Genomic DNA, 16774 nt, shown 5'->3' with positions numbered 1-16774 from the left:
GGGTTATTGTTATTCAGACCTGTGATTATACTGGAATAAGGAACTCCAATGAAGAAAATTCTCTACCAATGTAGTTTGGTATCTGCTCAGTTTAATTTATATTCTGAGAGATGATTCAGGCATTGAGAGGTAAATAACTTGTCCAAAGTCCCAGAGTTGCAATGTGTCAGGGTAGGACTTCAACTCAGGTCTTCCTGACTCTGAGGTCACCTCTCCATCCACTAACTAAGCCAATGGTGTCAAACTCAAATAGAAACTGTGCCCTGCTGGCTCTATGTAGACTTGGAAAACCACAAATCAGCATTATCTATGTTGTACTGTATTTTTATTTCTTTTGACATTTTAATCTGGCTGGGGTAGCTGTTGCTTGACATCTCTGCACTAAGTCACGCCACCTCTCAAGAACGAGTATATGTACTCATATTCAAATTAGCCTTAAACAAAAGAGACCAAAGAATGAGGTTAATATTGCATAGTCCTCTAGAGAATCTCTGAATTTGCTATGCCTGACACTGAACGTTAAGCCTTAGATTAACATACCATATTTCCTTACCTACTTCTCTGATTTTTCTAAAAGCTGGCCTTCTAATCACCACCTTTAGAGAAGAAGATCATTAAAAAAAGTTTCTGTAGATAATCTCTTCCTGTCTCCATTCCATGACACATATTTGGTACCATATGTGTTACTCAGTACTGGTCTCACCATTTATTTTTCTTCCCAAAGCAATGAGAAGAAAATATCTACAAATGATCCTCCCCTTTAATTCACTGCTGGTCCCAGTAACTGACTTCTACAAGAATAGTGCCACAGTGTAACTTAAACATAATAGGCTACAACATTAAAAAAAAAAAATAGATGAGAATATAATCACAATTAGAGCTAGGGAAAGAATCTGTAACCAAAGAAGGGACAGAAATGATCATAAAAAAAACCAGACAAATATGGCTGCATAAAAGGGCTTCTGCACAAGTAACATCAATAAGGCTATGGAAAACTGTCAGTTGGGGGAAAAAAAGAATTCTGAATCAAATAAAATTTTACATCCTAGACGGATAAGAAATCAACACAAATACATGCATTTCCTAAATAGAAAAAATGGTCAAAGGTTATAAAGAGGTTTTAAAAGAAAAAATATCACAAATTGTCCACAACCATAAGAAAGGCTGTTCCAAATCACTAATAACAAGTGAAATTCAAATTAAATACTCCCTTGTCACACTTCACATCCAGTAAATTACCAAAAATGACAAAGATTATAAATTGTCAATACAAGAAGGGCTACAGAAAACCAGGCATACAAAACAACATTTTTGGGAGAGTTGTGAATGTGAATTGATCCAACCAGGCTGGAAAACTATTTGGAAATAAGCAAGAAAAGTCACAAAATGTTTATACTCTCCAAGCCAGAGATTCTACAACTATGTTTGACCAAAGACAGACAAAAAGGCTTCATATATACCAAAATATCTATAGCAATAATTTTTATGGTAGCAAAAAAGAAATAAACCTGAAAACAAAATGGGTGCCATCTACTAGGAAAGAGCTGAACAAATTGTAGTATATGAACATATACGAACACTACTGAGTCATAAGAAATGAGTAATATGAAGAATTCAGAGGAACATGAGAGGACTTGTATAAACTGATGCAAAGTGAAGAAAGCAGAACCACAAGAACATTATACACAAATGATTAACAATAATGTAAAGTAAAAAAACCAAACACTAAAATGAAGCCAAATGCTAAGTACTGTTAACAGCTCATCTTGACCCCAAAGAAGAGATGAGAAAACACTTCCTTTTGGCATAAAGGGAGGAGACAGAATGAGTTCGGAAAGCAGCATACACAGCTAATGTAATCACCCTGCTGATTATTTTTCTTTACCTTCAAAGGAGGTATTCACAGGTGATATATATTCAGGAAAATCATCACGGGATAGCCAAGGGCGGCAAAACAAAACAAAACCCGCTAGGGCTTTCAAGTACAGATTGGGGCAGCAGTTTATGTTCTTTTCAGGAGGCTGACTTAGTTACCAGTGGTGGTAAGTCCTGAGCAATCAGGCTGCCACTGACAGGCGCATAGGCTAAAAAAAATCTTACCATTACACAGTCTATTTGGGAGTAAAATGTCAGGGGAAATGGGTGAAGTATGTGAACAAATATGGTAAATAAATTTCTACACAGAATAGTTTCCCAGAAAGAGCAACTACTAAAGTATTCTGAACTATGGTTTATTCCAAAAGTATACTTTTGTATTCCAAAGGATTAACAATCAAAACCAAAGGAAGCAAATTGTTTTCTGTTATTCTTATCACCCAAAGAAGAAAGCTCGTTCAAGAAAACATCATGCTACATCATTTCTATTTCTTTCTCCTTCCACTTTCCTTATCCACACTCCCACCTGAAGCCTGAATATGTTTTGGATTGTGGCCCAGGAATGGTGATAGTAGAAGTAAACCACTGTTTATTTCCATTCAGTCACTCTAGGAAGAAGGGAAACTTCAAATTTCTGTGCTAACATATTTAGATGCTTATTGCTGAACACTCATCATTTCCTAGGAGAAAGGGGATTGGTCAGATTTTAACAGCATTCTTACCAGCAGAGACCTACATTTGACATGGAAAAGGTGGGAGATCTTTTGCAAAAGTTCAACAAAAACTCCCAATCTCTAGAAGTTCCTACTGAAATACACCTGGCTACATTGACCCTTTAATCACAAACTCTCAGCTTTGAGATCTGTCTGGGCCACAGAATAATTAGTGTAGTCTTAATGAAGTTACATCCGTAAGTCTCAGAATCAATTTTCTTCTTAAAACCTGAGGCCACAGATTCCTACTTTAATTCTGTAGTCACTGCTTCTAACTCCCCTTGACTTACTGAGTTTTGCCTGAGTGAAGACAGAAGTGATCACCTGTCAGCTGTCAATTATATTATCCACTCCACATGTAACCACATTGCACTGCCCCCTGATCTATTTTATTAATGGAGTTGTATCAACTAGGGGATATTTTTATTCTGAAGAGTCTCAAAATGTGGGGTGTTGAGAATACCCTGAGCTTCTACAGCTTCTTCATACCACACTGTGCATATCAATGCAATGCTAATTTTTTCCAAACACCATTTTTATCATATTACTCCCCATTCAAAAGCCTTCAATCACTTCCCACAGCCTAGTGAATAAAGTCCAAACTCCTGAGCCAGCCATTCAAGTCACTTCACAATCACGCCCCAACTCTGATTCCATTTGCTCTCAAACATCAATCCTCCACTCCAGCCAGGCTGGTCTTCTTAGTATCCTACAAATATACCGTAATCATTTCCTTTTCTGAAATGACTGCCTACCATTTTCTGGCTAACCCTCATGCATTCTTCAAAAGGACTATATGAAATGCTGTGATCTCTTTAGAGCTTACCCTGACCGTTTCTGCCAACACTGACTTTTCTCTCTTTTTGACTAATGTAGTACTTAACCATATCACCTGATTTTGACATTTAGAAGGTCTTGTATGACTTAAAAACATTATCTATATAAAAGGTTTATCTCCAGAACTATGCCAGTGGCTGTCTAAAAGCAGAGATCATTTTATATTTCCTTTGAATCTCCTATGACAACTAATATGATACTGGGCACCTAGTAGGTAGGGGCTCAATACAGGAGCTTGTTAACTAAGTATCATGTTTTACAAACCGGAAAACTGAAAAAGTCAATTTAAATGGCCTGCCTCAAGCCATAAAGAAAAAAAAAGGAATTCTAAAACTCTTGACTGAGTTCCCTATTTCTACCCCAAAGTTCAATATATGAGATCACTGAACTGTTTTCTAGTTCTCACAAGAACCTAGGGATTCTCTCTTCCCAACTAGACTGTAAGACAGGGGGTATGCCTTTTATTGTTTTAATCTCATATACCTCCAACCACATATAGTAGGTGCTTAATCAATGCTTAGTGAATGAATGCTGAATGAATTTTCATTGATTGCTGTTCTGAAGGCTAGCTATTTGCCTACCAGATTTCCACAAGAGAGATACAAAGGCAGCTCCCATACTTTTCTTTGTCTCCATACACAAACCTGCTAGGTGCCCCTTTCTGGTGGGAAGATTTATTTTTCATCATCTTTGGCACAAATACTAGAATGCTATCTGCCAGGCCCCATGCCCCGATAAATATGCATCCACAAGCATTTATGGAGATAGATGGCTAGTGAGGAGGGGGCACTCCTTGGTCAGATCCCAATGCTGGCCTGTGGTTAAGGGGAAGAGAGAGTGGGGGAGGGGTGTGGCCCTGTGATTAATCACTGCCCACTCTGTTTAGGGGTATTCATCACAGCCTGCTGTCAGGTAAATCACTGGAAAAACACCTCTTCAGTAATTAATGTGAAGTGACGGATGGACAGCCCCTGGGCCCATTAATCAGGAACATCAGCAGCCTACTGAGATTATGAATGTCAGGATGCATAAACTGCCGGTGGATCAATAGGGCCAGGAATTCATCCAAGGCTCTCATTTCCGAGGCATCTCCGGTACATTAGGTTCCCTTCAACCCTTCCCCCCAATCTGAAACAAAAACAAAGACTTCAGAACAAAGAATGGGGGTCTTTACTGTGAAGCGGGCTGTGGTAGCCCCATAAACACAGTCAAGAGCACTGGCCATGGCCAGGGAGAGGCATTTAATGCCAAAAACATGGTAAGTGGCAAATGGATAAATAAATGGTACCAAATAACTACCCTCAGAATGCAAACTGAGATGAGATAGTCCAGAAATTGAGGAGATATAGTTAATCAATTATCCAGAGGCTATAATTTTTGGATTATTTAACCTATTTATTGGTTTCTTAGCTTCCCAACTCCATTCTTCCAGTTCATATTTTAGCTATTTCATTTCTGGTGAGCACCATGGACTATAACCTGTTCTAAAGTGAAGAGGACCTTAGACGACTGTCCAGCGCCCTCAATTTATACACAAGGAACCTAAGCTTGAGAGAGCTGAAGTGCATTGTCCAAGGTCATGCAGACAGTGGCAGGGGCAGCCCTGGAGCCTCTGTCCTCAACTTTTGGGTTTTTCCATAGTTTTAGCTACTTGCTAATAACCATGGTTAAAATTCGAGGGTGGAAGAAGGTTCTGGATTGCCTGTGAATTTACTTTAACTCTATCACTCCTACTCCCTCTAGCTCACAGAAAACCTAAGAATTTCTCAAAGGCTACAGTATTTCCAACAGATATGACTCTGCCATTCTCAGCTGCAAGGTGTTCTGGCAATAGAGGAAATGGACTTAAGGCTAAATTTTGGTAAGATCCCAAGCAAACTGAAAATTGGCTAACTACTATTTCTTCTTTAAATCAAAGAGAAAAATTCTACTTGAAATGTTTCTGTTCAACCTGACAAAGTTACCCTTTTCTCAAGCTTCACATTCACTCAAGCTTCAATTAAATTCCATATGGGAGGCAGTGCTGCTGCCACAGCCCCATATTGTAGTACACGCTAAGCTAGCAGTGACGGGAAAGAGATTGTACTGGCTTCTACATCCCGCCAAGCCCCAGTGTTATATTTTGTGGTCAGACCTCAGCAACAGCTGCAACTGTTGGTCAGAAAGTGTCTCAGAGTTCCTGCTGCCTGTTCCGCTAAATCTCATTTCATCCTACTGATGGATAGATGGATGGATAGATGGCTGCTTGGTGAAAGCAGTATTATCAGCCAGCTTCTATGGAGCCTCTGCATGATGGATGGCCCTCGTTCTGCTTTCTCCAAACCACCATCGATCTAAGCCATATTTCAGCGGTCAGAAGCCCTGTAATATTAAGATACACAATCAGGTTAAACCTCCTGAAAAGAAATCCCAACACTTGCTTTGCTCTAATCATAAACATGGCTGAAAATATAATTTCATTCTCTCTAGATGATGGTCCAATGAACTCTACCAGTTTACAGCTCAGAAGAAATAGCTGGGCTCAGTTTTTAGTGCTTGAAAAACGACATCAAAAGCTAGAGATGCCTGTTCATTTCTAACTAATCAACTCTGGAAAAATATACTCTATAGATTCCACCAAAGCAGAGAACATATCTATCTATGCATATATTCAGGGATATGAGTAAGAATCATTAGAATTTCCCCAAAGATCTACTCAGACTTTTGTCAGCCATGGAATCAACAGTCGTATTAGCCCTTTGAGTCATGCAGTATATATCACATAATCTTTCTGTGCCCAAATCAAAGGTTGTTAACTAGGGCAGAGGGCAACCAGCCCAACCTCAGGATCAACAGTCCCACTCTAGCTACTCTTGCCCATTTATATCCAATTCTGAGACACTTTCCAAACTTCCCTCCATACCTATTTCCTCTTGTACCCTTCAAAAATGGGTGCAGGTTGATGCCTATATTCTTCGACTGCATTTCTACTTATTCTCTTCTAACTGTTACAAATTTCTGGATGAAACTGTCAGACAGATCTCAGACCTATCACCTAGGTAGTCACATCATATCTTGTCTGTTTTAGAACGAAAGCCTGGACTCTGAGCTAAACTTCTGGATTACTACCAATAACAGACACCTGACATGACTTATAGATTTAAGGGAAAGCTCATGGTTAAGACACTTAACTAACTACAATTTAGTGATACCAGAACAAAGGAAACTTGCCCATCTGTCTCATAGCCCCTGAGTCCCAGCCTTATGCTCTAATTCTGCAATGTATAGAAGCACCCAGCAAGTCTAACCAGGAGACAGCCAGCTCTGCCTACAGTACAGAGTGAGTGGCCTCCCTCTACTATACTGGAGACAGACTGCTTTCTACTCCAGAGTAAATAAACCACCCAAGGTGAAATACCAGTTGTGAGTAAGAAAATGCCATGTACCTATGAGTATGCCAAATAGAAACCAGATAAGAAAATATATCTAGAATGAAACAATATCTTTAGTGTCTTGTGGTTATACCTATGGATCCATCAGTCACTCTAGTTATTTCTACTGATATGTCTACACATGGATAGAAATACTACTCCACCTCAGTAAATGATCAGGTCTGATAAGGTGTCTCTGTATCTGCATACACCTTATTTCAAGGCTAACTGAGCACCTGATTGGGACACCTCTCACCTGCATGTTACCTTGCCTAGTCCATCCTGGTTTATCCTTACCCAAGACTTTGTATGTGAGAGAGCTCTGGCTACAGTTTGAGAGAATTTAAAGGAAATATAAACGAGCAGATTTAATGAAAATGATAGTGGATACAAGAAATCTAGGTTTTTATAAGACTAAGAGAAACACAGGGTTTACCTTTAAAAAGATACTCCCCAAAAGGTTATTACTTAATTGAATTTCAATAGTCTACAGAAAGTATTTTTTGGGGAGAGGGGAGAAAATTAGGGGAGGAGCAATATATTTAATATTGGTAATATATTTAGGCCTAATATATTTAAGAGGCATGAAAAAGTAATAAAATTGTACTACCATACAAGATCTTTTTTCCCACCTTTATTTTGTCTTTTAGTTTTATTATTATTTTAATCAGAAAAGATCCTTCTAAGTGTACAGAATCCAGGTTAAAACTAAATTCATAAATAAACTACATAAGAACAACACAACTAAATAGAAGGAAAATAACATTAAAAACTCAAAGTACTTACCTGTAACGGATTAGCTACTGAGAGACAACCATTTGCTATCTCTTTTTTCTCATACCTAGGTGAAATACTTGGCCAAGAGATCTCTTCCTTCATTAGTGACTCTTAAAGTATGAGCACTTCTATTCTGCAAGGTGATCTCTTACTGTATTAATGTTTATACAATAACAAGATATTGGATTTTCTTTCTGACAAGGACTGGCTTAAGACATTTAATAAATAGAAAGGCTACATCTCATACATCTCATTGGTGTCTCACTGAAGGCAGCACTGATTCCTTACAAACTCTAGTGAAGTGTGAGGTGTAGTTTTGGGGGGGAAAGTGAATGGAATAGTGGTCTGTGGATACAAAAAAAGAAGGTTGAAAATCACTTTCCTAGAAGAACAACTGTAATGAAATGCTGACTAATAACACCAGGAACTGGATCAGTCCTCACTCCTATTTCACCAGGGTTTCTGTAACAGCCCTATCCATAGGCTACACTGAAAGAGGCAAGAAGCCCTTTCAGTAGATGATCATCATGATTTACATCAAGACTGGACTTATCCCTCTGGTGAGCAGAAGGTCTCATTGCAACATCTGCTAGTAAAGTGCCTTCCTCAACTGCTGACTCAATCAGTCAGTATGGGCTCAAGACATTATCAATTAATCAATCAATCCTCAAGACATTATCAATCAATCAAGATTTATCAAGTGTCTACTATGCACCATTTCAAAGACAAAGTAAATTTTGAACAAAAATTTTTGAATTATATATTCAAAAACTCAATCCAGATTATCTACCATACTACAGCTCCTCGTCATCAGCGGATATGATAACATCATCCATACTCCTAGACTACAAGCTTCTTGAGAATAGTTTTTGTTATATCTCCGAGTTCCCATTGTCCAGGCATATTGTTTTACATAATGAATGTCTGGGTTGAAATTACTTGAAATGATTGAAAGAAAAATGCCACAAAGACTGGAGAAGAGCTCTACTATATTCTACAAAGATTATTTAGCACTTAAGAAAACACTGCTTCCCACCTTAAGCACTGCCCAAACTGGCTTTACTAAGAGTAAATAACATCTCTTGGGCAAGAAATAAAGAATATCACCTCTTTTATTTCGTGTTTAACTATCTATGTAACTCCCTAGTAGGAGGGTGTTGTTTTCGTTGTTTAATTGCTTTCTGAACTAGTAAATTTTTTATCCTAATTTGTAAGGCCCAATATGAGGAACCTTTCCTTTTTCACTGACAATTTCCCTATATAAGTTTCATTTCCCCAATGCAGAAAGACCTTCAAATTATGCCAAAGTTAGTAATGATAGGCTTTTTAAAAAATTGTCTACTTTAATCAAATAGTAATAAAGTGATTTGGCTATCTTCCATTTAACTATGTTGAATGATAGTTTCTGATCAGCATACCCCATTGTCTTGGACCCTACAGGTGAAAGGAGTGAGATAGCCATATCTGTCAATCTTACAGTAATTTGTTGACTTTACAAATATTCAAAAACTTTCCTGTCTGCAAACACTCCACAAAATACTAGAGCTTGTGCACATTCCAAGAGAGACAGCAGACCAGTGTAATGGAATGGTTAAGATTGACAAGGATAAGAAGACATGAACTGGAGCGCTCAGTGACATGCCCATTTCCAATAACCTTCTACATTTAAAAGTGATGATAACCATAATTCACAGTTGTCTGTGAAACATCCCCATTCACCTTGCCTCACCCTCAGAAACATATGGTAGGGATACCTCACCATGTGTCTTTTCCCCAAATGAATAATCTTTCCTATATTTCCTCCTCCCACCATTTCCATCATGTTATTATTCAGAACATCTTATTCTTCCCTACAGTACTTCCCTATTCCACAGGGACATGTATACATGGGAACAATGAACCAATGAAAGTGACATTAACACAATTCTTCATCTTATAGAAGGTTCCAAGCAGAGTACGACTTCCATGCTAGAAAGTCTAAAAACAAATGAAACTCGCACAGTTAATTTCAGCTATCAAAGGTATTTTTATGGGAAGTGTGCCGCAAAGTTAGGGGTTTTAATGTCTACCTTGGATTCCGTAGCTTTCACCTTTCTGCAGTGGAAAAAGGAGCACTACTTGCACAAGAGGAGGAAACATTTCAGGAGAAAGCTGAATGTAAAGGCAGACTAAGACATGGAGTGTATGGTTCTAGCAGGATCTTGGTGGCTCCAAGGGCGTAAGTAAACTATGGCATGAAGAAGCTTATCTTTCAGCATAACACAACTCACACCCCCAACTTATTTTACACTCCACTGGCCCCAGTCGCCATGCATCGCCACCAAATGATTTCATGCTCTACAGGCTAGGAAACAGCCTGAAGCTCAGTCTCTTTCACACTTCACTGATGTGGTAACCCTATAGCTCACCAACTTACTGTTCAGAGTTTAATGTTCACACCTATAGTGACCACTGAAAAAAGCAGTCAGTTTAAGATTTTAATAGTTTGAACAATGAACAAGTAAAATAAAAAAAGAGAAAACTGCACTTTCTAGTCGAAATATACCCCTTAACAATCTCATATCACAAAACATGCAATGGCTGGAAATAATTAGTTACCAAGTTAAATGGTGATTAAGGTAGATACAGGACAAGGAAAATGAGCAAGGTCACAGACAATAAGTGAGCTTATTAGAACTGGTGGGCATTTCAATCTGCCTGGCTTCTAAGCCTGGGGTATCCCACTCTTACATCCTTGAAGTTATAGATATGAATCTGTTTTCACACTAATTCCAATATTCAGACAAGACCAGATCCATGGCCACCTGGGGTGCTTAGAATCAGCTTGAAGAATGGTCTAGGGACCCTGGAACTCAAGACCTTTTAAGCTTTATCTTTATAAATTATCCCTAAAAGTCCCTCTCAAACAGTGGTGTCAAACTCAAATAGATACTGACCCCATTGGGCCACATACTGACTTAGAAAACTATAAATTAACATCATCTATGACATATTGTATTTTTATTTATTTTGTTAAACATTTCCCAATTACATTTTAATCTAGCTCAGATCTCAGTCTGGAGTTCTGTGGCTGAATCTGACACCCCTCCTCTGAACAGCCTATCTTCCGTCTAAAAGGCCCCACAGTGGTTCCCCTGCTGGACCTATTCTGATCTGGACTGACATCCTACAGTGAGACACAAAGAATGGATTAGATTCTGAAATTGTACCTCAAAGTTTCACATTTACTGAACAGATTGTACACTGGGTCATTTTTCTTCCCCTTAGGGTTCTTCTCAGGTCCCAGACTGAAGTCTCTAAACCACTGAATAAAACGTAAAGAAAACATGAAAAAAACCCAGCCTGGAACATTACTGTTTTTTGTAGAAGCCTATGTCTTATCTAAATTAGGATTGAGTAGCTTGATGGAAAAATTTAGGTTGATGAAGCAGCAAAGTAGTAGTAGTGGAAAAGAACAATTGCATGCAAAAAGGAGCATGCATCGGTGGATTGGGGAATGTATCAGCCAGTATAGCTGGGCTCTATCTCCCCTTCCTACTCCAAGTCATACTAGGAATCTGAAATCTGGCTGCTGGGGAAATAGGAGTTGAATGTTTTACTTATGAGCACAGAAAATATTAGATAATAAGTAAATAAGGGATAACTCTTTCACATATGGAAAGGTTACTATCAAGCTTTTAGAATAGAAAAGGCTTAAAAAGTTGACTAGGTTACACTATATAGGATTCATACACTTAAGGAAAGCCTAAATGATTGTAGTAAGACCAAAAGGATGAATGCTGGCATGCTAGCTGGCTAGGAAATAAGCATCTATTCTATAATGACTGATATGGGGACATTTAATTTAGATTAGACAAGAGTCTATGTCCTAGACTTCCTAAATGGAAAAGTAACCATTGTCTGCAAAAATCCTACAATCTAATGCAGAAGACAGAACAGATAAACAGAAAAAGATAACTAACAACACAAGACAGTATATAATTTTGTAATATAAATAGCAGTACAGGATTAGGAAGTTTAGAGGAAAAAGATCACTAAAAAAATTGACAGAGTGAACTAGGCCTTAAAGAAAGCAAGGAAGGAGTAAAAGGAAAAGCAGAGAGATGAAAATGAACAAGGTACTTTTGGGGGAAAATGAACAACCCTGCTGCTTCTAGGATAAAATAAACTCTTAGTTGGCCAGAGGGCTTGAACACCAGGCCAAGAAGTTTGGACATCATCCATAAGGAATAAGGAGCCAATGAAGGTCTACACTGAAAGCCTGAGAAGTGGTACTACCAGAGTATTTCCCCTTTCACATTCCTTACTCCTTCACAGATTTCCCCCAGACTATTTCTGCCCCCTTTCTGTATCGACCTAACTTTGGGTTTGTATAATTAGTGCAATGGGAACAAGATCCACCACTGAATTCTGAGTTATGAGCACTGCTATGATCATTTACTCACATGTTGATTATGCTCAAACACTGCCAAGGAAAAGAAAAATAGAAGGCTAGGTTAGGAACAGTACTTTTCCCCAAGTTCCAATCCTGTGTGCAAAACTGAGTACAAGACTAAGAATAGTAATCAAACATTCTTCATAGTCACTAAAAAATGGCCCAATTAAGTCAGACAGAAGGCTGGTATGGCAAACACCCCAAGTTTATTCCAGGATCTGAGTGGTGACAAGGTATCCTTGCCACCAGTTCAGCATGAGGTTAGTTACAATGGCCCACCAGTCTCTGAATCAACATCAAAACAAACCTAAGCCAGGAATGAGGAGGCAGCCAGTTTGTGATATGCATACAGAGACTGGCCTCACTTAATTGTGTGTAATAATTCCTGGAAAAGGTAAACTCCACTCACTCTCCACCCTTTACCCTGGTCCTCCCGGCTGGGCAGGCAGGGTTTGGGCAGCCTCATTTCCTGGCAAGAAGTGATATTTTTAGTTGCTTCAAGATTTCTAATTCCATCCAATCCATACTTCCATCAATAAAACTTCTAACCTTACAGTCTTGCTAACAAAATGAAACAGCAACACCTTGAAAAGAGGAGTGAAACACGCATACCCCATCCCACAAATACCCCCAAAAGCATCAGTTGTGTTTAGAGCCAATTTGACTCCCTGATCCTGCCAACTCGAATGGTTTCCATCCCAAATGCCTGCGAGGCCTTGGAGCTGCACTCTCCTCCAATCCCCTACCTACAGCATGTACACCCCCCTTTCACTGCTGTCCATCCTTCCTCCCATCTCACAGACTGCTGCTGCAGATTGTCAGTCCCGTGTTTAGGGACTTGAAAAGTGCTCTTGTGGGACGGCTCTGTGCTGGCACAGCACTTTTACAGACACAATGTCACTCTTTATGGCCAGGTGCAGATTGGCTTCTTCTTAAAAAAATAATAATAATAATGAAAAGACAGATACAAGGAGATTTTAAACAGCCAAGATTAAGCCTCTCTTTGCTTCTCTCTGGGGGTCTGGGTATCCTCAAAGCCATGCTCAATAAGACCTGTCCTTCTGCTCACCCTAAGCCACATGCCAATTAGGACTATCAGGGGTCAGCTTTGTGAAATGGAAAAGACTATGACTTCCTAGATATAGAAATGCTCAAAGTACTAAAAGCTGTCCAAAGTCAATCTTGCTTTGCTTTCTTTCTCCCATCTGCTTACCCTATTAGGGGGGATTTTTCAGATTTTTCATGAAAGCACTTTTAGCAAGCATTATCATCTACTTCTCACTGTACCCCCCAATACCCTCCTCTTGGCTGAGCCAGGTGGGCATTCCTGTCCCCTCAAGCACTGCATGCTCACCTCCTTGCCTAAGTTCTCTTTCCTGGAATGCTGTCCCTCCTCTTCACCTGCCCAAATCTCATCCATCACTCCAGATGCTCCAGTTCAAGGGCTCTTGCCTCTGGGAAGCTTTCTTAGACTACACTAGCCTCTCACAGCTCTCCATGTCTTTTCAGCTTCTGATCTGAAACAGGCCATTTACCAATTCATCATCATTCTATGATATAAGTAGAAAAGTTTCCAATCTCTGCATCAGCCTAAGACACTAGCTGGGCAACCATGAGCAAGTCGCTTAAACTTTCTGTGTCCTCCTATGCAAAAGAGGAATAATAACTGCAGTTTTTACCTCACAAGATTATTGTGATATTCAAATAGGGTAACAAAAATAAAGTGTTTTTACAAATGTACCATGTAAATTCCAGATATTTTCATTGTTGTTTCATGAATATAATACTAACTGCCCAAACAGTCTGTAAACACTTTACATACAAAAAAACATCTCACTGAAACAAATACAGTGCAGGGCACATAGTAGGAGCTCCAAAAATAAATGATTGCTTGAGAATGGCAAATCTTCAATTACTTTCAGACACAGCTTCATTTTAATATTTTAATATGAAGAAGCAGGAAAAGAAATTTTAAATTGTGCAAGAACACAAAAAAATGTCTAGCATTAAGAAACAAAAACAAAAAACAGAACTCTGCCCAAACTGTCACCTCTCAGCAACGACCATTATACATATCCAATAAATCTAGAAGTTTTCCTAGACAAAAAGATAACAGAGTTCCCTTTAAAAAGTTAACAGAGCACAAGGAAGGAACCCAGGCAAAATGCGACCACCAACTATTGTGTTATTCAAGAACCACAAAGTATAGATGTGTGTGAGGCAAAAACAACAAGTGAGCAGCTGAAGGACCAAAGCAGCCTGAACCTTTAATTTGTATCTGTCCTCTGTTTCCCAACCTGTGAACAGACAACATCTCTGAAGCAGAATGTCAGTTCTCTGAGGGCAGAGCTGTCTCACTTGGTGCTGGCATCCTTTGGGCCTAAGACAGTATCTGGAAAACCAGAAGAGCTCCACAAATGTTTGCTGACTGACTGATCCCTCAAGAGTGCATCCCTTTCCCTTGACTTGCTCTGCTCTTTTCCCTTTCCTTGCCTAGGAAAATACTTAATGCCATTAGTGCTCACAGTCACTGCAGTGGCCTATTCTTCTTGTTACTTAAACAAGCAGCGGAAACAGCAGATTATGAGAAAGTGCAAGCTGCTCCTATCATTCATGCAGGACCTGGTTGTCAGACATCCTCTTCTGTGCCTTTGTGGTAGAAAAGTATCACATGGGCAGCAAACTAAGACTCAGTTGTGCTAATTCGTCAGTAAGAAAACTGGGTTGGCCACAAGGGCTTCCTCATCTTTTTTGGTCACCCACTCCTGTGCTGTCAGCATGGTCTCAGCCACCACTGGAGGTCCCTACCTCCATACGATTTCTCAACTCCTACTACAACCACCATGAAAAACTCCAGGGCTAGGCCCAACTACAGAGAAGTCGCTCCATGATATGGATAAAGATGGAGAGCTGAAGCAGACTGGGTAGGATGCAGCATGGTAAAGAGTATGCACTTGCATGCAGGAGACCTGGGTCCAAATCTCAGTTCTGACACTTACAGCTGTATTACCCTAGAGAAGTGGCTTAATCTTTGAGTGCTACTGCCTCATCTGGAGATGATACTTCCACTACCTTCCTTGCAAAGCTGGCATGTGATGAGAGAGAACTTATCTTTCACACTTCTACCTTTGAAGCCTTCTTTAAAAAATTAATGAGGTTATATATCTGCAAGGGTAATTATTAAAAATCAGAATGTTTTACTGTATTCTAAAATTCCTTTTAATTCCAAGATATTTGGCAGTATTAATAATTTACCTTGCCATTTTAATCACCCACTGATTTTGTGTATATCATTTAACCTTATCTCCATAAAGTCCATCAAAGTGCGTACTTATTCTCCTCTTGTACCTTGGGTCTAAAGTAAACAAAGCTCTACTGGTTGAGGTACTAATTCAATGAAGTCCCAATTCAATCCAACAAGCTTTTACCAAGGCCTACTGCGTGCAAAACAAAATGGAAAAACAGCTAATCATTGAAGGAACTTAGATTCTACTGGGGAGAAACACCACAAAAACAGACAAGTATAAACAGGATCATTGACAAAGTGGGAGAAAGCACTAACAACTAAGGGGACTAAAAAAAATCAATCAACATGAACTTATTAAGGTATGGAATATGAGCTGAGTTCTAGAGCAACAAGGGATTCCAAGAGCTGGAGACAAGGAGGGAGCACATTTCAAGTAGGCGGAAGCATGGAAGCCAGAGATGGAGGCCACGTTTAGGGACCTGCCAACAGTTAGCTGGTTACAATGTAGAGTGGATGAAGAAGAAAATTGTGTGTAATAAGCATAGAAAGACAGGCTACAGCCAGATTAAGAAGGATCTAAAATGCTAAGCTGAGGAGTTTATACTTTATCCAAGAGGCAAAAGGGAGCCACTGCAGTTTCTCAAGCAGGGGAAGCTGCCTGTGTTTTGGGAAGATTATTCCGGCAATTGTGTGGAACAGGAAAGGAAAGAATAACATGGTCAAGAGGTGAAAAGGGCTGAATGAGGGCAGTGGCCTAGCAAGTGGAGAAAAGAGGAATGATGCTAAGGATGTTACAGAAGCAGACTCTAAGATTCCAAACCTTAACATCTTAAGAGAAGAAGGGCTGAAGGGTGGTTGTAAGGAAATCTTTCAGTGTCTATCTCTTTCAAAGTATCACTTATAAAAACTGTTCTTCTATGAAAACAACAACAAAAAGCCACTAAAACTGCTAATAATATATTTCAGTAGTTCAATTGGTCCATGATCTCACTGATGTGGGGACAAAATGAAATCTATTCATACCATTTCATCCTGTGCAACAATTTACTCATAAATCCTTCAGAAAGTATCCAGTCAACATGTTGAGGGTCTCTGAGAAAATAAGCCAAAACTTCTCAATATTCTGGCCAAATATATAAAGGCTTAACAAAGTAACATACTCACCAAAATACTATCATTTATTTTTGATGAATTATAGAAGGGCAGAAGAAGGACTATGTATGAAGACAGGAAAAAACTGTACAAATTTTCCAAAGAAAAATGAAGAAAATTCTGGTAATTCCTTTATTCATCAATATTGATACCTAGGAAAAAATGGAATAGTTACTTTTACAAAAAGACACTACGAAAGTTTAAAAGTTATTTGTAATAAAAATATGACAAGAAAATTTCAAACCAACCAATCAACCAGCCAACAAAACCCCAAAACCTAAACTCCCTACATAGAAATGAGGAAACAAGCATTTAAGGACTCATTTTA

The 16774-nt window shown here is 39.0% G+C and overlaps 1 protein-coding gene across 8 annotated transcripts in view; it reads right to left on the bottom strand.

Annotated features, from left to right (window-relative positions):
* Nucleotides 1-16774, bottom strand: part of R3HCC1L (R3H domain and coiled-coil containing 1 like) — a 102854-nt gene that overhangs the window by 60897 nt on the left and 25183 nt on the right. For 6 of the 8 annotated variants that reach the window (XM_072626829.1, XM_072626825.1, XM_072626871.1 and 3 more), the window contains one exon: nucleotides 16459-16598. The exons of 1 other annotated variant lie outside the window; for it this stretch is intronic. The gene's annotated coding sequence lies outside the window, so the exon portion shown is untranslated. Of the gene's footprint in view, nucleotides 1-5559; nucleotides 5787-16458; nucleotides 16599-16774 lie in introns of all 8 variants that reach the window. One more of the 8 variants, XM_072626860.1, reaches the window with a different exon arrangement.

This window comes from Notamacropus eugenii, chromosome 1 (assembly GCF_028372415.1).
Source record: "Notamacropus eugenii isolate mMacEug1 chromosome 1, mMacEug1.pri_v2, whole genome shotgun sequence".
Taxonomy (NCBI): Eukaryota; Metazoa; Chordata; class Mammalia; order Diprotodontia; family Macropodidae; genus Notamacropus; species Notamacropus eugenii.
This window is presented reverse-complemented; position numbering and strand designations above follow the sequence as displayed.